Here is a 27,089-nt window from a genome sequence, read left to right on the forward strand (position 1 = left end):
TGAATCCAGTTCCCTCCCACGCTCCCACAGACACCACGCTCTGCGGGATGGGTCATTTCCCACCCCCTTAAAATCTCAGGCTGGAAGTTGTGTGCCCCGATCCAGCACCCATCTGGGCTCCTGAACCAGAGCAGCCAGTCCCCAGCCACCCTTCTGCTTCCAGCAAGGCTGGGGGCGAGCACCCGGGATGCCCGGTGGCATTTTGCGATGTCACCAGGTCAAGGATGACTTGAGCAGGTGGGGGCGGGAGCGGGACGCACGGAGAAGTCCCACCATGTGGGGCCAGGACCCGATGTTCCCACCCAGGACTTTACACATGCCAGCGTGTTCACACCGTTAATATTACGGGCCTGTGTTCTCCAAAGAGGGCGATTTGCCATAAATAATTAGCTGAGATGAATTATTATCAGGTTAAAGTTGACAATCCCAGCCACGCTAGCATTTCAAAAAATGGTCATTAATGCAAGGGCAGAGACTACCTTTTTTTTTTCCCCCAACCCTGCTCCCATACACCAGGAGCATCCCTGGGAAATCCTGGTCCGGGGGACTCTTGGCTTAGGGGCTCGGGGGGGCTGGAAGGGGGTGTGTGTGTGGGTGCTGGAGGAGGAGATGAGCCGGGGAAATGGGATGCGGACAGAGCTGTTGTCTGCCCCGGCGAGCTCTGCACGGCAGCTCAGCCTTCGCTGGAGCGATGCTATTGGCGCTCGGATTAATAATTAAACCGTAGTATGATCACAGATACAAATATGAAAATCCAGGCAGTTCCCCTTTGCTTAAAATACGACAAAATAAAAAAAAAATCTGGAGCTAAATTAACAATGTGCTCTCCCAATTATAGCCACCCTCCGGTGAATATAAGGTTGTCATGGCAACCTGCCCAGCAAACGATATGGCCAAAAATAAAGCACAGCAGGGAGAGAGACCGTCTGAATCCGATTTTGCCGTCAAAGTAGAATTAAGGTTTCTTCAGAGGCCAGCTCTCCTGGTTAATTTATGGCTGCGGTTCTTCCGTTGATGTTCATTAACACGATCCATTTATCCGGATGAATGTTACAGCAGAGCTAGACTGAGAGCAACAAAGAATTCATGGCTAGAAATAAAGTTACCTCTTGAATATAACCCAAACAAGAAGAAAAGAGGAATGATTAGGCGGGTTGGTGGTTTTGGGAGCCTGATGGGGTAAGGAGAAGGTGGTTTAAGTCTCTTGTAGGAACGTTTCCAAGTGGGTTTGAGCAGGTCTGAAGGGGCTAAACGGATCCAGCTGGGTAGAAGGGTGTTTAAAAGGTGTTTAAATACTGGTTTTTACATTTCTCGACTCCCGAGTTTTGTGTATTTATGTGGAAACGCTTGGTTTTTATGGAAACACTTGATTTATGTGGAAACACTGGCAGTCTCCTTCTTTTAAGCTCAGCTTAAAACCCACCTCCTTAAGGCTCGGCTGGATGCGGGTGACCGTGGAGGAGGAGGAAGGCGGCTGGCAGAGGACGCGGTTCTGGGGCTGAATCCCGAAGGATGCAGCCTGGCTGTCCGAGGAGACGATCGGGCGGTGGAGGTGGGAAAATGAGAATTACGGTGTTCCAACCAGGGAAGCAAAAAAAAAAAAAAAAAACCAAAACCAAAAAACCACCACCAAAACCCAAAAGGGGGGGGGGGGGGGGGGTCTGGTCGCTTTAACAGCCGTTCCCCCCGGAGGCGGCTGGGCCCGGGGCTCGACGCAAGGCCCCGCTCCGGGACCCCGGGACACCCACCCCGGCCCGCCATGGCCGCCCAGGCCGGGCGGCGGGGCTCGGACTACAACTCCCGGCAGGGCTCGGCGGCGGCGGCGGGGGCCGGGCCGGGCCGGGCGCGTCACTTCTCCCGTCCCTCCGCCGGAGAAGCCGAAGCCGGGTGTCTCCTCCCGGGCGGGCGGCGTCCCTTGTTGTTTTCCCCCCCCCTTCCCTTCCCCTTCCCCGCCCCGCCACCCCTTCGGGTTCCCCCCCCCACACACACACCCTCTCCCCTTCTCCTTCTTCCCCGTTCCCCTTTCCCCGTTCCCCTTCCCCGCCCCTCACCTCAGCGCGGCGCCCATGAGCCTGCCGGCGGGGGTCTGACACCGCCCGGCACCGCGGCACGGTAAGGCCGGGAAGGGAAAAGGGAAAAGGAAAAGGAAGGGAAAAGGAAGGGGGGGGGGGGGGGGGCGATGACACAGCAGCCGGTGCTGTGGCGGGAGGTGGTGGTGTGGTGTGGTGGGGGGTGTGTGCGTGTGTGGGGGGGGGGGCACGTCCCGCCTTTTGTTTCACCTCAGAAATAATAATAAAAATAAACAGGGGCGGCCGGCTGGGCCGCCGTGAGGCGGGGGGGGTGTTGAATTTTGCAGATGAAGCCCGGTTGGGGATTTGGCCTCTGGGCTGGTTTCGGTAACCGCCTTGTGTGAGCGGCCTCGTCCCGTGTGGTATTTGTTTTGTTTGGGTTTTTGTTTTTTTTTTTTTTTTTTCCTTCCTTTCGCTGACAATTTGTGTGTGGACGTGGGGGACCCCCCCCCCCCCCGCCTTTGCCCCCCCCCCAATATTTCCCTTCTCCTCAAAAACGCGAGCGGCGGGAAGGGCGGGTAACGGGGGGGGGGTGGCGGAGGGCCGGATTCGGGTACGGCTCTCGGCCTCTGGAATCTTCCCAGACCGCTTCGTTAGCCCTGACGAAGGGCAGGGCTGGCCTCTCCCCCCCCCCCCCCCGTCTCCTCCACCAACCCCCCCCACCACCACCCACGACAGACGAAACGGAGAGGGAAACCCACGGGATGGAAACCCTCGGCCGGTCCCTGTCGCGATAAACGCCGTTCCTCGTTACCCCCCTTTTCAGCAGAGCTGGCGGTGGTCCGGGCACGGCAAAGCGCCGGGGCGGGAGGAGGAGAGCGGGCGGCAACGTGCGCGGGCACAAAGGTACCGCCTGGTTTAATCCTGAGCATCCTTACGGAGCGGGGAGGGGGGGGGGACACGGACACCGACACCCCCGGGTGGGATGTCCGATGCTGCCTGGTCCAGAGGTGGGAGCATCTCCCACCTCCCGGGAGGTGTTTTCCCCATCCTTGACGCGGGGTTGGGTTTGGGCGTAGCGAGCGAGGACTCACCAGGGGCTAGATTTTATTGTCGTTTTGTGATTATTGTTTTCCTGCAGAGTCACCCTGGCCGCACGTGGTCTCGGGGACCGGGGGTGACGGTGTGGGACAACAGATGTGGGCGGCAGCGGAGCAGCCGGCAGTCGTGGGACGTTTTTTGCCGCAGCTGCCCCCAGCAACGCCGTATGTCTGGAGGCACAGTTGCTGGGTGTCCCTGGCCTCCCAGTGCCCCAAAACTCGGTCCTTGGAGTTGTTTTTCCATAAAATGAGACTAAGATTTATCTCCTGGGGCTGTTCCCTGTGTCAGGCTCCTCTGAAGGGGTGAGACCCCCACCAGGAAGACCCCACACTGGATGAGGTGGCAATCCCATTAGATTGGAAAGGGGCAGGTGCCGTTTTTCCAGCGTAACGAGGAGGGCTGGAGTGCCCCGGGCCTCTCTGGAGACCTGGTGGCTCCCCTGAAATCGACCGTTTCCACGTGTCCATCTGTGCCGCTTTCATTTCCGCTTCCTCCACCACTCGGACAGGTACAGGATGAAGCTTGAAGTCACGGCCTTGTTAACAGAAACGAAAGAGATGGGAGGAAGCAGAAGATACACTGAGCTTCCAGGCCGTTTCTCTCAACCCAAAGATAACAAAATAAGACCAGGTGATTTAATAGTCCCTCCTCTCCAAAATCTAGGAAGGCTTTTTGATGGTGGACCGTCCTCTGAGCATCCAGATGCTGGTGGGGGGTGCCATGCAGGATGGAGAGGGAAGGATCCTGCTCCGCTTATGGCTTATGTGACCCTGACAAGCAAATATTTACACTTTGTCTCCAGTGCGTGGAAAAAAAACATTTCATTGTGTCGAACCACGTTATTTTTCCCCGTAAGGACCATAAAGGCTTTGCTCTGCCCTTGCTGATCCTGAGGTCCAAGAGCAAAACCTCGCACTGGATTTTATTCCCTCGAGCCTTGAGTAAAATTTGTAGGCTGTGGTTTCCCCGCATTAAGTGTGTTATCTTTGGCAGAGAGATGAGCGGTGTCTGTTTTGGAGAGCTCAGGCTGTGATTGTATGTAAAGCTCTTTCCCTCTGAGCTCTCTGTCCGAGCCCTCCTTGCCATGTGGGTACTGAACCGGAGGGCTCTGCCAATTTAAGGTGTCATGGTTAAAGTGTTGTGGGACTTGTCCAGCTCTTAGGAAGCATTTTTTTTAATCATTTATAAGATCTCACGTTGCTTTTAAAGGAAAGCAGAGGAGCAGTGGTTGGTTAGTGAAGGTGACATGGGAATGCGGCTTGTCTCAGGTGAGCTGGACAGTAAAGCTCAGCACCCAGGAGCTCCTCGGCCAACGGGAGACTGGAGAAACCATTTGCGGAGACGAATTGAACACCAGTTCTGCCTTTGCAGGGGGATGTGGGAGAGGAGTGAGCTATCTGGGGGGCTTGGCTGGCTTTGACACCTTCATTCCCGTAGCTCAGTCAGCCTCGTGCACAAGCGGGATGGCAGTGGTCTACACAGGGTTCCTGAGCGCCGTGAAAAATAGTGTGCGAAGCGTGAAAACATCCTTCGTAGCTGTTAGCCCTTGATCCAAACTGTGGAAGGGAAGATGACGAGGTGCTAAGCTTTATCTCCAGATGTCCCTCCTTCAGCACTCTGTCTGTCTTGGAAGAGAAAAATACTCTTTTTTTTTTTTTTCTCTCTGAGCTTCCTCATATTGGGGTGAAGTGCTCTGTTGAGTTCACTCTACAGTGGTCTCCTGGGGAGGACAAATTTTGCTACGCTGACTCTCCCCTTCCTTCTCATTTTGGGTCTCTCTCTTCTGTTTCTCCTTGCAGCCATCATTGCTGCTGCTTGGTCTTTTCCCAGCAGGAATGGTGTGAAATTGCAGTAGTTATCACTGGTTGAGTTTTTGCCCGTAGGTCCCTGCAGAGCAGCAAGAAAACGCTCCTGGACCTTATTTAATTTCATGTTCTTGCTGCTCAAGTGAGTCTTTGGGGTCCTGTGCATTTGTGAGGAGCTATACCTAAAAATATAGCAAGACCCTATGGTTTCTGTGGAAGCTGGGGGCAGCAGATAAACTATTTCAGGAGGTTTTGGGGGCACATTTAGCATATTGCGTGACTATTTCAGTGGAGCAATTAAATACTGCTAATGATTTAATTGTTCTTCAGTTTGGCAGAAGTATTAAGACATTTACGTTACACGTGCCATTGTTAAGTTTCAGAGTTAACAGGCTGCTGCTCTGTTTGGGGTAGTTCATGGTCTTCCTCAGGTTGGGGAAAGGACAACTGTTCCTGTCTTGAAAATCTGGAAGCGTTGAGGCTTCTGGACGAGTAATCTCCATAAATGCTTGGGGATGTTCTTGTGAAACTCCTCGGAGAATGTGCAGTTCTGCTACCTGAGTATAATTAGCGCATTACCGAGTCATCTGAAATGAAGGGCTAGTGTAGCTAACCAATAATTTTCTGTTTGTTTGGGAGACCGGCTATTTTATTTTTATTTATTTATATATGTGTGTGTGCATATAGATGTAGTCATTTACAACATAGATGCCGTGCTGGTGATCCTAAGAGAAATACGTTTGCTGCTCAGTTCAGGCTGAAGTGGGAATGACACTGGATGTTCTCGAAACTTTTGTGCATTTAACCATCAACTTTGCTGCTGAAAAGAGAGGTTTTGTTTCTTCCACGTCTGCCTCGGGCTGTGCCATGGTAGGTCTTGGCTTGCTGGACTCTGCATCGTCATTGCCCGTCTTCTGCAATGTAGCGGTACCCCAACAGTGGTCAGGAATGGGGATGGTGTCTCTATAATGGATTTGAGATCTTTGCTGTTTTGAGTTAGCTTTTGGAGACTCCTTTGAGGCAGTCCATGGACCTCTGAGACTTTAGGGATCACAGGTTGATTAGGAGTAGTCTCATGCTTACTTCAGAAAAGCCATTGCTCCTGTCTCCTCTCCTACAGAGACAACCTTTGGCCTCCCCTGTCCTGTCCCCCAGGCACGTAGCAGTCATGGTACAGAAGAAAAACCTGGTTTCTCAGGTGGTAGGAGAAGCTGTGGTGACACAATTAAACTGCCTCTGCTATCTCTGCAGGACCAAATCCTGCTGTGCTTGTCGGCCAGGAGCCTGCTGCAGGAGTATTTCGTAATGTGCAGCAATTTATCGAGGGCGTCTCCTCTGTGGCCACCAGCCCTAGCTCAGCTTCGCCCTCTTCCCCAGCATGGTTGTGTCCACCATGCTACTGGGTGGTGGTGGAAGTCATCTGCATCTCTGAGGTGGCAGGATGGAAAGGGTTATGGGTGGCATGATGGGGAGCAGAGGTGGGCGGCTGTGTGGTGTGCCCCATCACTTGGTGTCACGTCATGTCTGGGTGACCTGAGGATGCATGCGGGTACCCACAAGCTTCTTGTTTCTCACCAGTGATTTTAATTGGCCTTAATGCAAAAAAATCCCCAACCTTCCCCCTCCCTCTGGAGCTGGCCCGGTTCTCTGGGACCGGTTTGTACAGCCTGTGCCACCCCAGGAAGGCTACACCACCGCTGGAGCCTGTCCCATGCCGAAGCAGAAGCTACAGGGAGACACACAGCTGCCACCAGCTTCCCCAGCCACCTGCGACAGGGAACTGTTAACAGGGTTTGTAATTAAACCTGAAAACCACTTTTGAACTCATGAAATCCTGAAGGAGCTTTGTTGCTTGGCTTCCGTTCAGCGGGACCTTGGGAGAAGCTTGAGAAACTTGGGAGAAGCTGGTGTTCACAATGAAGCTGTCGCCATCCCTCTGCCGCCGGTCACGTTGGGTGATAGCTGGCACGGGAAGCGAGCGGCTGGGTTGGCGTGGGAAGGCTGGCATGGGAGGCTGTGGCACGGCAGCGTGGCATGCTGCAGCAGTCTGGTCTCTGCGATCAGCTGTGCCGTGCCACGCGGCAGGGATAGCACCCAGTCCATCTCCAAGCTATCATTGAGAGAGTCTTCTACAAATAAGTAGGTACGATCCCAAGTGTTTTGCATCGCTTGATTAAATCTCACAAGTCTATCTTTGCAAGCACAACGCTTTCGAGCTAGAACCTAAATATGCTGCAGATATTTCAGGGGTCTCGGCCGTCATGAGCATTGAGCATCTCGTTTGTGAAGCCAGAGGTTTGCCAACCGGCATGGAGCCGGTCGCGGGTGGCACAGCCTTGGGCGAGATCGGGGCTGGGGCAGCTGCTTTGCAGACCTGGACTCACCCATGGCCATGGCTGCAAGCTGCTCCTGCTACGTGGTCCATGGAGATGTCATTTTGGGGCCACCAGCTTCTGCAGGTGGCTTTGAAGGGTGTTCAGGGCTGTGAAAACACATCTTAGTGTTTGCTAATGGGGGATCTTGCAGGAGTAATCGTGGGCTGAATTTTAAAGGGTGTTTTTGTCCTGCAGACAAGTGTGTGCTCCTGTCACTGGCGGGACTGTGGTGTAGTCTAGGTCCAACCAAGCCAGCCCGAAGCAGTGGGCTGCAGATGCTGTTTTGCTTTTGGGTGCTGGCATCTCCCTCCATCACCCAGCCAGAAGCAAACCCCCTGAGCTGGAGGGCTCCTGGGCACCGTGTCCGGCTGCAGTGAAGCCAGAGGGGATTTCAATAACGTGCCATCAGAAATACCATCTTGGGTGACTGGGCAAGAGAGGAAAAGAGAGCAGGAAGGGTTGTGGTTGTGCTGTGGTTGTCAGCTGGAGTTTAGTAACAGAGAAATGTTTTGTGTCTAAGGTGGTGTTTGCTTTGTACGGTGAGAAGAGGTGGGGGTGGATGCCTGCACCTGCAGGAGCTGTATTCCCTTAGATCAGGGCATACCGGTGATCCAAAAAATGCCTCTTCCCAGCCAGGCAATCAGCTTGGAGGCATCTTTGATTACATTTTTCTCTGGCTCGGGAAGCCAGGCTGGCGATCCTAAAAGTTGCAGCAATAATTTTTGCAGCTGGAGGCTTTACAGCAGGACGTGGAGGCTCGGGCCGCTTTTGGAAATGATTTCTTTATTTTTCTAGCAGTGTGCATATTTCATCACTGCGAGCTAGTAGATGAGTTAGGTGGAGTTTTCAGGGTCTGTGGGGTCTCACCATGATGGCTACGGATGCCTCTAGAGGAAGAGGAGGCCATGGATGTGGATGAAGAGGCTGAAGAGCTGCAGGGCACCAGCTGCATTGAGGTGATGGATGGCTTTCTCCAACAGCTTTTTCCCCTTCTTTTGAGACCAGCAGTTTCCTTTATCCTGGTGGCAGCTCTGCAATGAAACGCATGCTTCTGGAAAGCTCTTCTGGTGAATGCTGAGTTTTCCATCCCTTCCTGCATCCCTGCTCTGTCCATCCCTGTGCTGGCCTGGCGCAGGCAGAGGAGCATTTTTTCCTGCCTTTGCGGATGCTCGGAGCAGCATCAGTGGCGGGCAGGATGTCGTAGCTCTATGGAGCGCTTGGTTGTCAGCAGAGCTGCAGCATCCTTCCCTGCTTGGATGCTTTTAATGCAAAGATTCACCCCAGGGTGCTGGTCCCTCTCCCTCCCTCCTGAGTTTCGGAGCATCTGCAGAGCATACATAGTCTTTCTCAGAATTGGCTCCGAGAAAGGATGTTTGCACGGCTTTTTTTTTTCTTAACACATTTGCATTACATGGGGTGAAAGATTTATTTATTGACTGCAAACAGCCACTTTGAAGCTTCTCCTCTGTTTCTGTGCTTGCTTTTTTTTTTTAATTAACAGAAATGAGGCTTATGCACTCAGACTGGCTGTCACTTGCTATTCCTCCAGAAGCTTTTTTAACCCGGGGACTAATTTCAGCCAAATTTGACAGAGGAGTGCAGGTCTCAAAGATAAGAACTTACAGGCTGTAAGAAAGAGGGTGGAAAAGGGAAATCCAAATTTCTTCTTGCCTATAAGGAGAGGCTGCAGCAGTCGTGAGCTTGAATATGGTCTGTCTGGGTGCAAGCGGGTAGGTTAACTGAGGAGTACCTTTAATAATTCACTGAATTCTCTTTAAGGAAATAACCCAAATCTTCTTGAGCATGGGGAAGGAGGAGCTGGCCGTAGGGATGCTGCCAGGGAGGGTGTGATGGGATGATGCTAGATGACCTTTAAAGGTCCCTTCCAACCCAAACTATTCTATGCTGCCACGCTGTTGTCCCAGGACTTTGTGCTTGTGCATGACCACCGAGCTTGCAGTGAAAAGCTGATTTACCTCCAGAGTCTCCTGCCTGTACTGGTATCCCACCATTCAAAAGGGTTTTCCAGCCTTGCTGCTTACCTGCTGGGATGGATAATCGGGTATTATACTATTGCTGCTCCTAACAGTGGCATTTCACGTGCTGCCACCTAGAAGCTCACGTAGAGCGTTTGCACACTGAGGGGTGGATAAAATCTGTCCCTAAAAGCTTGGCCAGGCTCTGCCCATGCTCGCTGCGGTTTCCCATCGAGACTGAGGTCATGGCCAGCAGCATCGCCTGGAGGAGACGAGGCAGCAGCGCGGTGGCTTTTCGGCACCATCGATGGCCTGTGAACTTGCCTTGGAGCTAGAGCTGCTGTTCAATGTGATTAGTGAACCCCTAGTTCCCAAAGGATGATGCTCTGCCCCTCTCTGCTCCTGACAGCCTTTCCCATTACAGCTGCAGCATGAGGCTGCCTTTTCTGTCCCTTCTGCCGTCACTATATGCACTTTGATTTATTTTTTTTTTTTTTAAACTGGGGATTCTCTTCCTTTTTTGTCAGCTTGGAGAATGATTTTCCTTACGCTCTTCTCTATTTAGGGCTCTGGGGGAGGAAGTGACTCAGCCTTTCCCCTGCTCTGGTTTGCACAGTCATCTCTTGCTGGCTTTGCTGAGGTTTTCCTTGAGCACCTCCAGTTACACTCGCTTCATTCAGCAGGAGCCTGTCTGCCTCCTCACCTCACGTTTTGGTGGGGAAGGGCACGGTGGGGGAGGACGAGCTGTCGGCAGGAGCTTTCCCTGTGCCAGGAGGATAGTAATGCAGCGAGGAGGACACGCTGCCAGACCTCCAGCAGCTCCAGGTCTCCTGCTCTGCTCCTCATCCATGAGCACAGACATCTGCGGAGAGGCAGGCGAGTCCAGCCAACTGAAATTTTGGGGGCTAGCCTAGTCATACTATAAAAAAAATTGATGAAATTTGATGGCACGGACTCGCTAGGGAGAGGAGGTGACTCCGGTCGTGCTGCTGGCACTGCTGAAGGATGCTTCGCCTAGGCACTGATGGGAGATGTCTGCGTGGATGATGGATGGATGATGACGTTTGCTCCATGCAGGACTGCTGCCAGCTTGCCTTTCACGGCAGAGCTGAACCGGCTGCTAAATACTGGGGAGGAAGCATCGCTTGCTCTCCGCAGGGCTTTCAGACGCTGCTGCTCAGCGAGGGAGTCACTAAATCGTCTGCCACTCTAAGTGATACCAGGCATTTGGCGTGCCGTGTACTGTAGTAAAAACGTTAGTTTCAGGTTAATTGTTCTCCTATCCTGGAAGCCAGCACAGCTGGCTGCAAACTCTGCTTCTTTCTAAAGGGGAGAAGGGAAAATAAAAAGAAGAAAAAACTCCCCAGCCCCGCAGAACCCTTCCTCTCCCCTCCAAAACCCAGAGACTGAAACCCTGAAGGCAATTGTGATCTGCTCAGGAAATTCCAACATGCACCACTTATTCCTTTGTTTTATAAATTTGTTGAAGTAGGAATTACCTTTGTCTCAAATTATTCTTCTCTCGAATTTTATCTTCTCTCAAATTATTACTCTCAGGAGTAATAATTTCTGTGTGATAGGATCCTTGCAGAGGGTGTATGTAATGGAATCCTTGCTGGACAGATCTTACTTCCATGGCAGCTGTCCTTTGCTGACGGTCGGCTCTTCTGAGTGGTCTCTTAGCTCCTGGGTTGGCTCTGGCTGGGAGCAATATCTTGTGAGCCTGTGTTGCTGAAGTTTGGGCACTGTTTCTCCAGTAGCTTATGGTAATAGGTCTGTCCTCACTCTTGGTCTGCGTGGTGCACGCAGCAGAGTTTGATCTCACTTTGACACGGCTGAATTTCAGCCAGTGGTGAATTTTAGGGTTCCACAAGCCTTTGGCAGAACATCGGTAACTCCAGATATGGCCTTGCTGAAGCTCGTGTGCTGTGAGCAAGGACTTCTCTGGTGGTGACAAGAGCCAAGCTTTTTTTGGTGTATATTAACACCTCATTTGGCACCAAGGATTGTAGCTATTGATACGGAACTTCATCATGACCCTGTTGTGCCGAGTGCTTGAGAAGAACTGAAAAGCAAGGCCTTTTGGCACAGTGGGTGATGGTCTCATGTCACAGGATCAGTGCCAGCAGAGCTTTTAATAGCTTGGTAATACTAGGCTTGCTCAGCAGGGCTAGACCAAGCTTCTGCAGTGTGGCTGAAGTACCTCTAAGGTACCTCCAAATGCATAGGGGCTACCTGGGAGTCCTCATATTGAACAGCAAATGCGGTTTGCTGGTAGCAAAGGTATCATGTTGAGTGCCCCCAAACAGGGCCTTGACTAGCCCAAAATCTTGGGGTAAGGAGCACAGAGACCAGGACCCAGAAGTTACGTCTGATCTTTATTGGGATCTGTGTTGAATCAGACCAGTCCAGTTCAGCCAGACATTTCTGGAGGTGTGGTAGCCTTGCAGTAAGCAAGTTTCACCTGCCCCTCGCATTACTTACCTTCTCAAGGAGCTGTTTGCCATGGGAAGTGCACGGAGGAGGCTCTCTCCTGGCAGTGCCAGCCGTAAATACATGAGAAAAAAGGCTGGTTGGAAAGATGAAGGAGGCACTTTGGTAGGAAGCCATCTCTTTGGTCTGGTAGTCAACAAATACGGTGGTACACTGATGGGTGTGCTGGTGGTTAAGCTGTCTCCAGTAAGTAAATGTAAACGCCCAGAATTTCCAGACATTTTTACAAGAAACCCCAGAAAACTGAGCCTATTTCTTCTTGTAATACCCATGTCAGATCACCCTTCTTCTCCTTCCTTGAGTCCCTTGGCCCTTGCCCTGGGCCAGCCCGTTGCAGCAGGTAGAGTGTGAGTGCCTGGGGGGATCGTGTTGTCTTTTCTGTCCGGTTCTGGCTGTTGTGAGACAATACAGGCATTAAAATCAAGTTTTATGGGAAGTGCTTTAAACTTGCTTCATGGTAAGGTGGTGTCTGATGTGAAAAAAATTGTAATTGAGGAGTTGTGGAAATTTAGCAGCCAAGGTGAATATTTGCGTGGCGTTGTAGGGTGTGCTGGGAAGCCTGAAGTTGGCCATCACCTAGAAATGCTTCAGTAAGCCAGCTTAGGTTTTCCTTGCTTGTGTTCATCTTTTTTTCTTTTCTTTTAAGAAACCCAACCAAACGATGAACCTGTCAGAGGCCGTTAGTTAACCAGTGTGGTGGTTGTAAAGCATCCGGTGGTGTGACTCTCGGATCCATCTAACTGGATGTCAAGCAGTGGATCTGTTGGCGAGTCCTCCCCTCCATCCCTTAATGCTTCCGACCTTTTCCACATGTCTACAAGCGTTACACTGAGCTTGATGGGAAGTGTCAGCTGGTAAAGCCTTCCTCTCCTTCTCTCCATAGGCTCTTAAGCCTCAGACTATAATTTTCCACTTATTTCCTTAATTCTGTGTGTTTATCCACTTTATTACAGTAGACACATCCATCACGTGCTTTCAGCTTCTCTCTTCTCGAGTCTCTTCCACATCATCCAGTGACACGAATGAAAAGCCGTAGCCTTGTCCTTACAGCACCTACACAGCTCAGGCCATATTAGCTCTCTTCTGAGCATCTCTGTTTATTGATTAAAGCATTAGAAGGAATGTCAGCTTGGAAGCAATGGGTTTGATTAGCCAATTATTTTAACAAAAAAGCAGTGAACTTTGATTCAAAGTGCATGAGAAACTGTAGCCATTGTTTCCTAATGTGCTGGAAGGAGGTCAGAGTACATAACCAAATGAGGGCATCGGTTGGGAAGCTAACGAGAGGAGTTTGCAGGCTGAGCATGAGCATCGTGCATGAGGTCTTCTGCGTGACCTAGGAGTATGGAAAAATATTTGTGTATATTTAAGCGGGGGCTGCTGGGTTTTGGCTAGTGAACTGTAGTGACTGCAGGAACTTCATGGTTGCATGAAGCATGTACAGGACAGTTGAGTCTGTAGGACGCTCTTCTTGTATGAAGATTGGGTTTAACTCCTATCAGTCAATCAGCGAAGTACTGATGTCCTGGAAGGACTTCATGTATTGGTGGACTACTCGGCAGTTGGCTGGTGGGAAAAGCTTGCTGGTATCAACACAGCTTGTTGGAGGGATAGCTGTGTGGTCTGAAAGCGTGAGGCTTCACAAGAGCATCTCGTACTGTTGGTTGGTGTGTGGGTTGCCCTGAGCTGTCCAGGGAGCTGATGTGTGTTGTAGGGGCAAGTGGGAATATTGGTGAGGTGTTCACAGAGAAGCAGCTTAGAAAAAATTTTGGAGAGACCAGTGAAGGAGTATCTGCCTCCACTGTTAACAAAAGCAAGTGGCTTCTGGAAGGTGGGTGTTTGCTTCAAGTCACCATCTGGAGGGAGACCCTAAAACCCAAGCAATAGGTGACTGGTTTCTGTCTTCTGGGTTGGAGGTTGGGCCCCTGTGTTGGACGGCCGAATTGGAGACAGATGATGGCTCTTGCCTGGTACAGATGGGGAGGAAAAGAGAAGGGGGGGTCAGGGCAGTGAGCACATCCTCCTCTTTGGTCTCCCTTTCCTGTTTGCTTGGTCCGGTGTCAAACATCTGGATGTGAGCTCAGTCTGGCTTCTGGTCTGGGTCTATAGCTGGGGCTCTTTTAAGTCCTTGAGCCCTGATGCTGCCAGGATGGGCAGAGCTGATGTCAGACCATGAGGAAGGAAGAGATGGGTAATAGAAAGCCTCCGGCTCCCTTTTTACAGGGAAAAGTGCATACATACACTGTACAGCACTTGCTGCATGGGACTATCCTCTTTGCCTCCCGGAGCAGAAGGCTTTGCTCGCTGTGAGTGATTGTCATGTATTTGAGCTTCACATCAACCTCTGTTACCTCTCCTAAATGTTGGCCTGGACTTCCAGGCCATTTGCTGCTGGGAAGAAGTTTCTTCTAGTTTTGATTAAGCTGGAGGTAAGACCTGGTGGCTTTGTCCTGGAAGTCTGGGCTAAGGGAATGTCTCCCTAGGCAAGATCCCGGAGTTATTCTGGATTGAAGTAAGCTCTGGAGGTCCTCCGGTCCAGCTCTCCGTGCAGCGCAGGGCCAGCTTCTACGTCAGACCTGCCTGCTCAGGGCCTCATCCGGCTGAGTGTTGATGCTGTTTCCAAGGATGGAGACCGGACACCCGCTTGGGTCGCCTGTTGGGTGCTGAACCATGCTCACAGTGAAGGAATTTTCTAATATCCCATCAGTTTCCCGTGCTGCAGCTACTGATCCTCAGACCTTGAGGTGAGCAGCTGCTGTGGTTTGCTGCTGGAGAAGGCTTTCTGCTACCAGACTTTTCCATGCCCCTGGCATATTGCTGTTGAGTTTCTCGGCTCCTCGGGGACATCACCACTTTCTAGCAAGGCAGCAGCGCATGTGTGCCTGTGTGCACTGAGAAGGCTTATCGCCAACTGACCTAATTATTATAATCTCGCTCTTCCCTAGATAGTACAGGTTTCCTTGGCTCTTGGGAGGCTTCCCTGGTTTCTCCAAGCTGCTGTTTGATTTCTCATCTGTCTTTTAATGATATTCATTCGCTGAGGCTAGGTAAAGCCAGAGGATAAGGTTTGTAGCCAGATATAGTGCAATACTTGTGAACTACCTTTCCTGCTCCAATGGCCATCCTGCTGGGTTTTGAGGCTTCAGCCTGCCAGACCTTCTAGGCAGCCCCCCTGCATGCATTTGCTTGCATCCCTGCTCTTCATCGCAACCCCCTCCTCTTCCCCCTGCCCCGACTGTACACGTGCATCCTCTTTACTGTGGAAATCCTCTGGCTGCCGAAGTTAATAGGTGAAAATTGTGCGTTGCCGCTTTCTGCCCTCCTCATGGATGCAGGGTTGTTACCTCTCCCTTTTTTTTTGTTGTTGCCTATCCCTTTTTTTTGTTGTTGTTCCCTATGCCATTTTTTCTTCCTTCTGCCAGACCCCTCCTGCTGCCGATGCTGCCTTCCCTACCTGCCCCCTTTGCTTTCAATAAGGGGTTTATTTGTGTACAGATATAGACCAGTTACCTTTTAAAGGTGCCAAATTCTTTTTTCAGCAAGACAGGGATTTGCAGCACATTAACAGGATTTAACAGCTACTTCAGCATAAATAAAGCCCAGGAGAAAAAAAAAACCAAAACAAACCAACCCAACAACCAAACACTGTATCTTGGGGTGAGTTCCCTCCATTCATAAACTTAATTTTCTTCCTGAAAATTGAAGTTGGGAATTACCCCTGTGCTATCTGATAGCCTCTGCGGTCCCCATCGGCCAGAGAATAACCTGACATAACTCAGTGCCTCCTTGCAGGGACAGGGCTTACCACTAAGCTCCCCGGTTAAACCACCTGATGGGATCAACAGCGGTTAGCAGCACCGCAGAGGCTTGGTGGCAGAGGGTTTGAAAAACAACAAGTCAGCAGCATTATCCTGAAAACTTGGGGGGGTTTTATCCCCTTGTCATGTACAAGATCCAGTTTGACCTGAAAGGGAGAGGGAGAGGATGCAGTGGAACATCATCTGAGCATCAACAAGGCTTTATCTGCATTGGGGTTTCTGCAGCCCTGGGTGTTATCTTGTGCGATGCCTGATTAGTCTCTGGAGAGTAAATATTTTCTGCTGGGGCAGAGCAGCCCGTGGAGGAGCTGGGAACAAGCCAAAGCACAGGCATCGCTGGGAGGATAAAGCCCGAAACGGCTGGCACTGGGGTTGTGCCCTGCGTCGCACCTTGCCTGCAGAATTGGGGCTGCAGCAGTCCCCCCTCTCTTTGGGGGGATGTAAGTTCCTGTTTTCTGTATTTCCCTCTTCTTTAAAAAAAAGCCATACATGTGAACTTTCCTGAGGTTCCTGAATTTCTAATATATATGTGAATTATGTTTTCTGTCCTGGAGCACTGCTGCGTCCTTTGGGTGGGTACCCCAAATTATCGTTAGTTATTCTGAATACTCCTAAGTATCAGCCCACAGAACAAATAGTGGATGGTAACTGTATTTTTTTCAGTTAATTAGCCGGTAGCAAAATCATCGTACTAAGGGTAGTTGAGGGGGATAAGAGGATTTTTAGCTGGGGTCAATGGGAATAGATATTTTTATTTTGTTAAAACAGGAAACAAAATAATGTGAAGTCAAAGAGGCTTTGTTCAGTCCAAAACGAAATCTGTTTTTAAGTATTTTACACCATAATGGAGAGCTGCGGAAATTTAGTGTACGTTACCATGAAATAAAAGTAAAAATCCTTTGTTTAAAAATACCAAACACTAAAAAGAAAACCCGAAATAACTTTTTCCAGCATTTTCTTCCCAGTTTTTTGGCTAGAATGACTTGACTAAAACTATTTAAAATTCACCAAGCCAAAGCTAGGCTGCTGGCAAACAAGTGTTGTTGTTGTTATTATTATTATTATTATTATTATTATTATTATTATTATTATGGGTTCAGCCTTTTGCTTCTGCAAAGGTGGAATCAGTTCCTTGGGTGACTGTGGCAGGGGAGAAACATGACCCTCGTCCCACGCTGGAGGACGGGACATGTGGGGCTTGAGTGCCAGGTGTCACCTCTGATTCCTGGTGCTGGAAGGCATTGAGCTTCTGGATTTCATGGACATGTGGGGATGCTCAGGAGCAGCAGGGTGTCCCTGTGGACTGGGGGTCCTCAGCAAGCAAAAGGTTCTTCAAGGTCCCTCCAGGAGGAAACAACCCTGAAGAAAGCTCTAGCAGGAGTGGGGAAAGCCTGCCCCAAGCCCTGGTGTTTTGTGGTTATGTTGGCATTTGTTGCATCTTCCTCTGAAGTGTCCAAGTGCTTGCAGTAACTCAGGGCTAGGCGTGGAGTTTATTTTCTTCATCATCCATATTGTATAATTTATTCCAAAAGTGCCTTTTCCAGTCCCTTGTTAAGCTCAGCTACTTAATTGGTGGGTCATAAAGGTCCCTTAGATGCCCTCATCTGACCTGCACTGTACAGGCATCTGAGAGCCAGCAATGATGGGCTTCCACCTGCAAGGCCCTTTAATGTGAGATACCATCTGGGTATATAGCGTTATACAGTCTCTTGATAAATCAAATTCTCCCTTACCTCTTTTCTTTTCTTTTTTTCCCAAAGCTAAATAGTTTGGGCTCTTTATTTGCGTCTCTGAGGTCAAAGGTACATGAATACCAGGCATCCTGCTATGATGTTTCTGCTGAAACTGCTGATACTGCTCCCCTTTGCTGCAATTACAGTCCTCCCCCCATGTTCTTGTTACGATTAACTTTGGGGCTGTTAATCCCCTGGGTGTAAGCAGAGGTTGGCTGGTGCAAGGAGGTGCAGGAGGGAGCTTCCTCAGATGCTGACGTGGCCTGGCATGAGCTCCTTCGGTCCCTGCAGCCATATTCGGTGGGGCTGCTGTGTGGTGGAGGTCGTCATGGGAAGACCTTCATGATGCACATGAAGGACCCTTCAACGAAAGAACAAAAAATAGCATAAAACTTGTTCGTGGGTGTGTTTCTGGGTTGTCCTCATGCCTGCAGGTCCCCCAGTCGCTGGGGGGGGGTGGTCAGTCCTAGGCATGGCTGGTGGGTTTTCCACTGCAAGTGGGGTCACAGCTGTCCTTAAAGATGGATCCTGTTGGTCATTGATGTCTGCAGGTGGTCCTGGGTCTTCCAGTTGTCATCCAGCCCCAGCGTTTCCTTTTGGGTCAGGAGGCAAACTTATCAAAACAAGTATTTCTGGCACTATGCCTGACCAAGCTGTATTTGCAGAGAAAAAGCTTTTCTCGGTGCCTTCTTGGCCTGGTTTCTTGAGCTGCTGGGTATTTACTCAATGCAGTCACCCCAGAGGCATTCTGAAAACTAAGGCCAAGCTTCTGATGTTCATCAAAGATCCTCTAGATCTGTGATGCTTTCCCAGTGGTAGCACTTTGAAGCTCCAAGACCTCTTTCCTCCTCCCCAAGCTAGAAGGGAAAGCCAAGCATTTAAGATAGGTTCTAATAGGCCTTGTTGCATTTTACAAGAGAGGGAAGCGAGGTATGGTGGAGGAGGCAGCGATACATCCCAATCACACAGGCAGTGCTTGGCGTGCTTGGCTCCATGACGGATGGAGCACTTGGACCCAAGGAGTATCTCAAGGACATTTTGGGACAAACTTGAGGTTCTAGTCTCCAGTACACCAGCAGCAACGCTGGGGCTCAGCGGGGCATCCAAGAAGGGGTTTGCAGAAGGGACTGATGTCAAGGACACTGTCAGCAGGGCACGTTAGGATGTAGGGTTGGTGGATCCCAAGGCTGAGCATCAGCTGTCTGGGCCAGTCGTCTAGACTGTCGTCGCTGCTGGTGGAAGTAAATAGACACTTCCAAAGCTCGCTTGATCTCATGTTCATCTCAAAATAGGTCAGCTGTCGTGTCCTGGAAGTACCTGTCTCTCTGTTTGCTTTGTATTAATGAAAACCTCCCTGTCCTCCTCCTGCCTGCTGGGGCTCAGTCGAGTTGAGCTGCTTCATTTACCTCTTATTAATCAAACCCAGCAGTCCCCTGGGCAATAAAGGTAGCTGCACAAATACTTGCAGCATCTTTACCCCCTGGGGTTTGGCAGGCTGCTCTTCTTCTCGTCCCCATTGCTGGCTTCTTATCACACCTCACTTGCTGATTTAGGGGGGAAATAACCCAAGGGGGAGTGGGGCTGCCAGAAAGGGCTTTTGGGGAGATGTGTGGTTGCGTTGCTGCTGCAGAGCATCCAGAGAGCACAGCGACAGTCTGGGAGCGATTGCGGAAAAAATGCGCTTCAAGCCTCAAAAAGGAGGCTGGTGGCTGGCCAGTAACTCCCAAAAATTCCTGTCTGGGGAGGTGCTTTGCTTGGTATTTGCGGGGCCAGTTCCTTAAGGGAGGCGTTATCCCGGCAAATTGGTTCAAGCTGTCTCATGAGCTGCTGGAAGGATCTAAAAGCTGGGAATGGATTTGAGAGGAGGGTTAAGCTCGTGGGCTTGGTCCATGCTGCTTGGGCAAAGCAAAGTTTTGGAAGGGTCTGATCCCCACCCATCCAGGGCTGAGCATCACCTGCTGCTGTGGCTTTGGCCAGCATGGTGGGGTGGTGGGTCCACAGGGAGCTGGAGCCCATCCCTGCCACGCTGCAGCATCCCTTGGCTCATGGTGTCCCTTGGTGCGCACTGCGGTGTCTGCGCTGGGTCATGTCCCTTCCTGGGGCAGCTATTGGGAACCCAGTGCAAACCTTGGGTCCAGCTGGGTATCACATTTGCTCTCCTAATTGCTATGGGAAACTATGTGGGAGAGTGTGCAGGAGATCCTTGTAGGCTGAAAAATGGACTTGGAGCCTGCAAGGGCATCTTCCCAAGCTGTGAGAGCTGTCTTAGATGATGCTCTTTGCCAACAGCAGTCTCAGGGAGCCAGATTTAATTTGGATGGTCCCTCTGATCGGAGTGAGAATCACTTCTCCAAAATGCAGTCACTTTGTCTAGATTACATCCAGTCCACATGTCCAGAAGCAGGAGTTAAGGAGGACACCGTGTCCAGCCCCAGTGGAAGGGAAAGCTTTGGCAACCAAGTCAGTCCTGGGTCAAAAACCTGTCCTAAAATGTGTGAGGGTTGGACACCTCGCTGGGCTGTGTGCTGGGTTGTGTCCTTCTTTCCCAAGTGGAAGGTTCAACAAGTAGGTGGGATGTGGGAGATGATGCTCATGGCTTTTTCCCTGTCTCTGCAAGTGGCTGCAGCTCTTATATTGGTATATTTAAATCTGGAAGGAGCCAGAAATAGGGACATCAGTCCTGGAAATCTCAGCTCTTGTGATGTCCTTATTCCTTGGCCAGCTCTGTGCCATGGTGGACCTGCTTGCATGGTGTTGAACACTGATCCCACAGCATTCCCTGTCCTCTTGTGCTTCCCCAGGGCTCTGTTTGCTTCCCCACCTCTTAATTTGTTATTATTAGACCAGAAGCATTATGAGGAAGGGACTTCTTTTCCTTCTGCGTGTACAGAATTACCAATTTCCCCAATTCTTGTCCTTTTCCACTAGAATATTTAGAACATCTCATCAATGGCGGTGCCATGGCCACTGCTGGTATGGGAACTGATAAGGTCCACGACTGATGGTCCCAGGGTGGCTGTGATGTAAAAGCCAATCTGCTGCTTGTTTTATAACTTGAACATTTGAATGCGGTGGAGGAGCGGGGGTCCAGGATCCAGAGGCAGGTTTTGGAAATTTTGTTTGTTTGTGGGTGTTGTTGAGTGGGGTTTCTTAGGGGTTTTTTTTAGCACTGAAGGTAGTTAAAGATTCAGAAAATCTCTGAATATACTTATCTGTGCATGGAGTCTTTCAGATGAGTTTAGCTAGCTCAGAGAGGGGTGTGGTAAGTTGTTTATTTTTCCTTTCCTCTGCAAAATGGCAGAGGTTTACTGGATGATTTTTCTTTCCAGTTCCAGTTGAGCAGCTCGTGTTAGGCAGAAGACACGGGAGGTCCGCTATGAGCGAGCCAGCCTTGGGTCATAGGGAATTGTCTTTCCTTGAAATCTGCTCCTTGCTTTGCTTATGTAACCCAAGACCAAACATCACCAGATCCAAAGCTGGGAAGGATTGTTCCCCTTGGTCAGAGCAGCAGAAACCTGGGGATGACTTGCTTTTCTCCATTGCTGACGGTGCAGAAGGTGGCTGATACAGCAAAAAGCATCTTGCTGCTTCATTCCCATTTCATCTTTCAAAGACCTTGAATATGGGGGGCACCTGGGGCTCTCCTACCCCCAGCCTTGTTGCACAGTAGAGCTTCATTTCCAAAAAAGAAGAAAGCTGTGATGAGGGGAAGCAATCAGTGGGGATGGAGGTGACGTTCCATAGGGATGGAACCTCCTGAGGTTCAACAAGGCCAAATGCAAGGTTGTGCACCTGGGTTGGGGCAACCCCCGGTATCAATACAGGCTGGGGGATGAAGGGATTGAGAGCAGCCCTGGTGAGAAGGACTGGGGGTACTGGTGGATGAAAAGCTGGACAGGAGCCAGTGATGTGTTCTTGCAGCCCGGAAAGCCAACCGTGTCCTGGGCTGCATCAGAAGAAGCATGACCAGCAGGTCGAGGGAGGAGGTTCTGCCCCTCTACTCCACTCTGGTGAGACCCCACCTGCAGTACTGCATCCAGTTCTGGGGTCCTCAACATAAGAAGAATGTGGACCTGTTGGAGTGAGTCCAGAGGAGGGCCATGAAGATGATCGGGGGCTGGAGCACGTCTCCTGTGAGGACAGGCTGAGAGAGTTGGGGTTGTTCAGCCTGGAGAAGGGAAGGCTCCGGGGAGATCTTATTGTGGCCTTTCAATGCTTAAAGGGGGCTTAGCAGAAAGATGGGGACAGAGTTTTTAGTAGGGCCTGTTGCGATAGGACAAGGGGTAATGGTTTTAAACTAAAAGAGGGGAGATTCAGACGAGATAGAAGGAAGAAATGTTTTATGATGAGGGTGGTGAGGCACTGGGAGAGGTTGCCCAGAGAGGTGGTAGATGCCCCATCCCTGGGAACATTCCAGGTCAGGTTGGTCGGGGCCCTGAGCAACCTGATCTAGTGGAAGATGTCCCTGCTCATGGCAGGGGGGTTGGACTAGATGACCTTTAAAGGTCCGTTCCAACCCAAACCATTCTATGATTCTATGACTCCTGGGAGGAGAGGACCAGCTGGCTCCTCCTAGCATAAAATCCCCTCCATCCGTCCGGAGCGGCAGCTCCGGCGCTTTGGCTGGCAGCCGAGTTATGTCCTCTGAATGCTGCTAAAAGCTGGCGTATGGGTGCAAAAATGCTCTTTGCCAGCAAACTATGGGCATGGTTTAATAGGGATTAAGCACCCTCCACGCCTGCCCTGCTGTTGACCGGGGGGATGCCGCTCCCACCCCATCCCTCCCCACCAGCAGCAGCCCGTGGGATGGATTACTTCAGCAGGTTGATATCTCAACTTAGAGTTAGATGTGTCTTTTAGGATTACAGGGCTTTTCACAGCCCAAGTGCCCATTATATTGCCTGGGTGCCCGGAAAGAAAAGGTTTACTTTCTGATAATGGTTTCCCTTCAGTTATTTGCAAAAGACAGTATGTGGTGGCCGGCGCCGGTACGCGAGCACGTGGTCGAAACGTGCGATTGCAAAGTGTATGGATCAGCTCGTTATTATAATGCTTTTATTTAGGACGTGGGCTGTGCTCTCTGCCTGCAGAGCGCTGCCTGCAGAGCGCTGCCTGCACAGGGAGTTTTGCACCCTGGCTGCTGCTTCTATGGGATCAGGGCTCAACCCTTGGGATTGCAGAGGAGCTGGGCAAAATACACGCGTTGGTTGCCTGAGGATTGCTACCTGCAGTGTGCATCGTTGGGGGGGGGGGTGTGCGTGTGCACGGTGTACACGTGCAAGCTCTTCTGGCAGGAGAACATCCTTTGTTCATGTCTTCTAGCATAATTCCTGCAGCCGTCATGTCCTATCCAGCCTGCCGGTGCAATACTGTGTGCTCTCCGAGGAGAAACAGTGCAGGTCCAAAGAGGAGATCGTGAAGCATGTGTGAAATCTGCATTTTTTTTGCTATTTCTTCAAATATTTTTATTTGGTAATGTTTCCTTTGTAAAGATGAAAAATAACAAGGATAAGATGTAATGTCGGCTCTTGTTCCATTAGCTTTTAGTAGAAGCAGGGGAATGTGAAAATGGATTATGTCTGACTTAAGTCACAGTTTGTAGTATCAGCTGATGTAGAAATAGGTTATAAAACGCAGGCTGTTCTTGATTCACGGGTTGGTGGTTGGAAGTTTTTTATGACCTGTTTCAGGTTTTATTTCTAGAAATGCTGATGTATTTCCATATATTGAATTTGTATAAAAATCAAGGGACGGGGAGTGTGCCTTGCTGTTGTGCTGCAGCCAGTGATGCTCCAGCAGACTCCTTGCCCTGGCATCCCATGTAGTGGAGAATCCCACCACGGGGTGGGACCAGCGTCCATCAGATCACCCATAAACGCACCTCCATTCACCTCCTGAAGTTCAGACAGTGGTTTTCTTAGTTGTATGCTGGTTCTTCCTTTCTTTTTCTTGGCAACATCCATCACAAGCCAAAGGTAACATCTTCCCCCTGGGCAAGGAAGCCCATCTGGTGGAAAACCACTCCAACCTCGTGCACAGATTTCAAATACTAAAAGACTTTGTGTTTCTAAAGGTGATGAGGCTTTGGTTTTGTTTAAAAAGAAAAAAGCAAATCCATCTCCTAACCACAAAAAATTCCTTATTGCAGCAAAGCAAGCTACATAATAAATTATTGTCTGGGTGAGAAGAAGGAATTTCTGGCTTTCTGGTTATTCCTCTCCCTTCCTTGCTGTATCGCTGTGTCAAGGTGGCTGTTTTGGGTTGGATTCTGTGACGTTTTGCACTTTGTTGTCTCCTGTCTCTCTCCTTTTTTTTTCTCCCCCCCCATTTATTTCTGTGTTTATTTTAATGGCTCTGTTTTGATGCACTATGACGTTTGCCTGCTCTGTTGCATGCCAGGCTCATGGATGGCACTGCCATGTGGCAGCTGTTGGGCTCCTGTCCTGTCACTTGGCCTTTTCTGCATCACCAGGTACCAGAAACCAGACCTGAGACTGGAGGGATAATGAAATATATGAAATGCTCAGCCAGCCATGGATGCATCGCTATCTGAAAAGCCCAGGGCTAGCTCCAGCAGCAGTTGCTCGATGTGGTTTTCAAAGGTGTTTACATTTTAATTGGAAAAGGGTCAGATCTAGGATATAATAATTTACATTGCTGTGCTTGATGTTTTGGCATCTGGAAAGATACCGGCTTTGGAGCAGCAAATCCAAACCAGACATGCGATGCTTCATATGTGCTTGTGGAGATGCGGCAATATCTGGATGCGGGGAGTCATGGTTCATCTCGATTCCTTTCATTTTCCATAGTAACTGTTTCTGCAGTTTGCTGGGTACAAAGCAATAAAGATAAACTGCTCGTTTCATTCACCGAGATGCTCTCACCGCTTTCGAAAGACACATTGCTAATTACTTGTTGTTGGAAATGGGCTGGATTAGGAGAGAGGAAATATTGCTGCTGAAGGAGCTCATTAAAAGGAGATGCTGGGAAGTGAGCCGGCTGCCCGCCGGCTGCGGCTGTGCTGATAGGCAGGAGTTCAAACGCCAAACGCAGACGGTCAAATGTCCTTCTGCCTGTACTGCTGCCAGAGTGTTAGCTGGTGGACGGTCATTTGCCGAGTCAAAGCATGCAGAAGGTTTCACCTGACCTGAAGGTGCTGATAAGGAGCAGGTAAGAAATAGGCAGCCGCTCTGCCCTGGTTTGTGTGGTTAAAGCATCTCTCACCTCCCAGGTCTGGGGCTGAAGGGACCTCCTTCCCTGTGCATGTCCAGGCTTTGGAAAGCCTGGCTTGGAGAAGACAATGGGCAGGCAGTGTGAGGGAGATGATGGTGGAGGGTTTGGCCATGTTCCGTTTCTCTCTGCCTAGCCCCAGAGAGGCACTGAGCAGAAGAGGGTGTCATCCTGCTCATGGGGCAGGACGTGGTGCCTGCTGGCTGGGGCTGGGCTGGAGTCTCTCCCTGGGTCTTGCTGGGAGTCTCTTCAGTTTGGTTTTACCATCATCCCATGCAGGCACAGATAAATAAATCTGTGGGCTGCTGGGGTGCTTCTTGGTTCATGTCCCAGGTGTCTCAGAGCAGAAGGGACTTGCTGGATCACAGCAGTATTTAAAATTTGTTTGTTGTAAACTCTTCCGGGAGAGCAAACGCAAGAGGGATACTGGATGTCCTACCACAGAAGACTCTGGAAGGAGGTGGCTGCGTCGATACGTGAAGAATTTGCACCGTAGCTGCCTTTTATAGGAAGCATCTCTTGTTCCTAGAAAAACCTGGGATGATAAATCCCATATGGCAAGAAAAAGGCTTTCAGTGAGCTGTCAGGGTAGCTCTGGAGTCCATCATAGCCGGCCTCTCCAGCAGCTGGCCTGCAATGGCATTTCTGGGGAATAAATCTTCTGCAGAGAGAGAGGGGCTGCTCTGTGTTTCTCCTGCCCTATGCTGGAATCGCAGAGGAACAGAGGATTAGCATGGGAACTACTTCAGCATTTAATTGCAGGATAAGTAAGGAAGAGACATGGGTTTTCCAACTCGGATGCCTTAAGTGAGTCATTTAAAACCATATCTAAACAGCTGAGGCCAGGTGGTTGGAAAGGTGGGCTGGGCACTTGCAATTTATTGGGATTTGGTGGTCGTTGGACCTTTTGATGATTGAATTTTGACACAGGTGGCTAAATTTGGAGAAGCCTGATGTTAAGCACTGCATTAAGCAGTTCTGCCTGAACTCTGTATTTTAGAGATCTTTTCCAATCACCTTACCCAGGTGTTAGTGTTGAGTATTAACTCTGGCAGTGTAGTTGTTGGGTAAATCCACTTCCAGCTTTCACTGTTTGGGTGCACGTGATAGTGTGGCGCTCCTGGTTCTCTTGTGTTTGAAGGCCACAACCTTCAAAGAAACTTGTCATGTGTGAGAAAGTGTTTTAGGCTTTCAGCATCCATCCGGTGGAAGCAAAAAAAATGGCAAAAGCAACCTCTTTATTTTGTTTCCTTTGCTGATGCTCGACCAGGTTGGACCTTGGGTAGGAGTGAGGTGTGCGGTTGTTGGCTTGTCTTGCTGAACTGGAGCAAGAAGTGCTTTAGGAAGATTTCTTCATGGGCAGCAGCCTTGCTGACAAGGTTGCCATGTCACCATGTTTTGGACCAAAAGCCCCTGCGCCTTACTTCAGGGAATGATGTTTGTATGGGGCTGGAGTCCCTGCTCACTTGGGATGGCTGGGACACAGGTGGATCCCACCCCAGGGGAAAAGTTGTGCGAGGCTGCCCTGCGGTGCTGCCTTGGCACTGCCGGGCTGCCGCAGTCCAGGTTTTGGAGAAGCTTTGTCTTAGTGTGCCGAAGAGAGGATGGCTGGAGCATCTTCCCTGGGGGAGGATGTACGTATGGGGTCCTCTCACCCAGACTGCAGTGAGCTGATGGAAATGCATTGCTGTCCCTGCATGTCTGTCTTCTTCTCATCATGGACTGACCTTTTCTTACATAATTTTTCTTCCAAGTTCCCCTGTGCTGTTGCCTCCCACCCATCTTGCCCAAAATGGGTTCCTTCCCCATTGCTGCTCTTCACCTATCAGACTCACCACTTGGTTCCACAAGTTCAACAAGCCTGGAGCACCTTTGGAAGAAGGGGAATGAATGTACAAATGTTATAAAAAATGCTTGTTCTTATTGACTTTATTTGCTGATTAAGAGTAAAACTGTATAATTGCCATAAACTGTATAATCTTGCTAGAGCAAGAGCCCCATTTAGATCCCTCTTTAAAATAACAGTTATTAATAATAATTATACATTACAGTAATGCTGATAATTACTAAGTTATAATAAGCAGTTTGCACATCTATTGACTTTTTCTGCTGCTGATTCCTTGTTTTATGATCATAGTAATGAGCACGGCATGGGCTTCATAGGATAGGTTTGGAAGGTAATTTTCAAACCCCCAAAACTTACAGACTTTGTCCTTTGATAAAGTAGGGGGAGGCGGGGGGAACAGGAAAAAAAAAATAGATTTGAGGTTGATCTCTATTAATTATCATTAAGGGATGTACCTGGGGTCTGGGAATCCTTGGTGGTAGGTGCTATGCCAACAGAGATCCAAGGGATCACCTCTCCCTGAAGAGCTCTCAAGAACATGTGTTTGCTGAGTTTGGGAAGTCATCAACCGCTTTGATGCTCAAGTGTGGGTTTGGGTTTTTCTTTGAAAACCTCTTGTTTGTACATGTTTTGAAGCCGAGGTGAGATGGGAAACCTGGTCCAGGCACAGAGGTTTCTTGACATGTGGCACCAAGAAGAGCAG

At 50.0% G+C, this 27,089-nt stretch overlaps 1 protein-coding gene and 1 long non-coding RNA gene across 6 annotated transcripts in view; one reads left to right on the forward strand and one right to left on the reverse strand.

Moving 5' to 3' along the window:
• Positions 1-530: 530 nt before the first annotated feature.
• LOC115336792 lies at positions 531-2,123 on the reverse strand. The gene is made up of 3 exons (XR_003921913.2): positions 2,052-2,123; positions 1,424-1,519; positions 531-1,061 (listed from the first exon to the last, which is right to left on the reverse strand). It is a non-coding gene; the product is annotated as an uncharacterized LOC115336792 (long non-coding RNA).
• The window catches only part of CTIF (cap binding complex dependent translation initiation factor), a 143,658-nt gene continuing 118,424 nt past the window's right edge, over positions 1,856-27,089 (forward strand). For 2 of the 5 annotated variants that reach the window (XM_030004351.2, XM_030004353.2), the window contains exon 1: positions 1,856-2,112. The gene's annotated coding sequence lies outside the window, so the exon portion shown is untranslated. Of the gene's footprint in view, positions 2,113-2,835; positions 2,916-27,089 lie in introns of all 5 variants that reach the window. The other 3 variants (XM_030004354.2, XM_041120826.1, XM_030004352.2) reach the window with 2 other exon arrangements.

This window comes from Aquila chrysaetos, chromosome Z, assembly GCF_900496995.4.
Source record: "Aquila chrysaetos chrysaetos chromosome Z, bAquChr1.4, whole genome shotgun sequence".
NCBI classification, from domain to species: Eukaryota; Metazoa; Chordata; class Aves; order Accipitriformes; family Accipitridae; genus Aquila; species Aquila chrysaetos.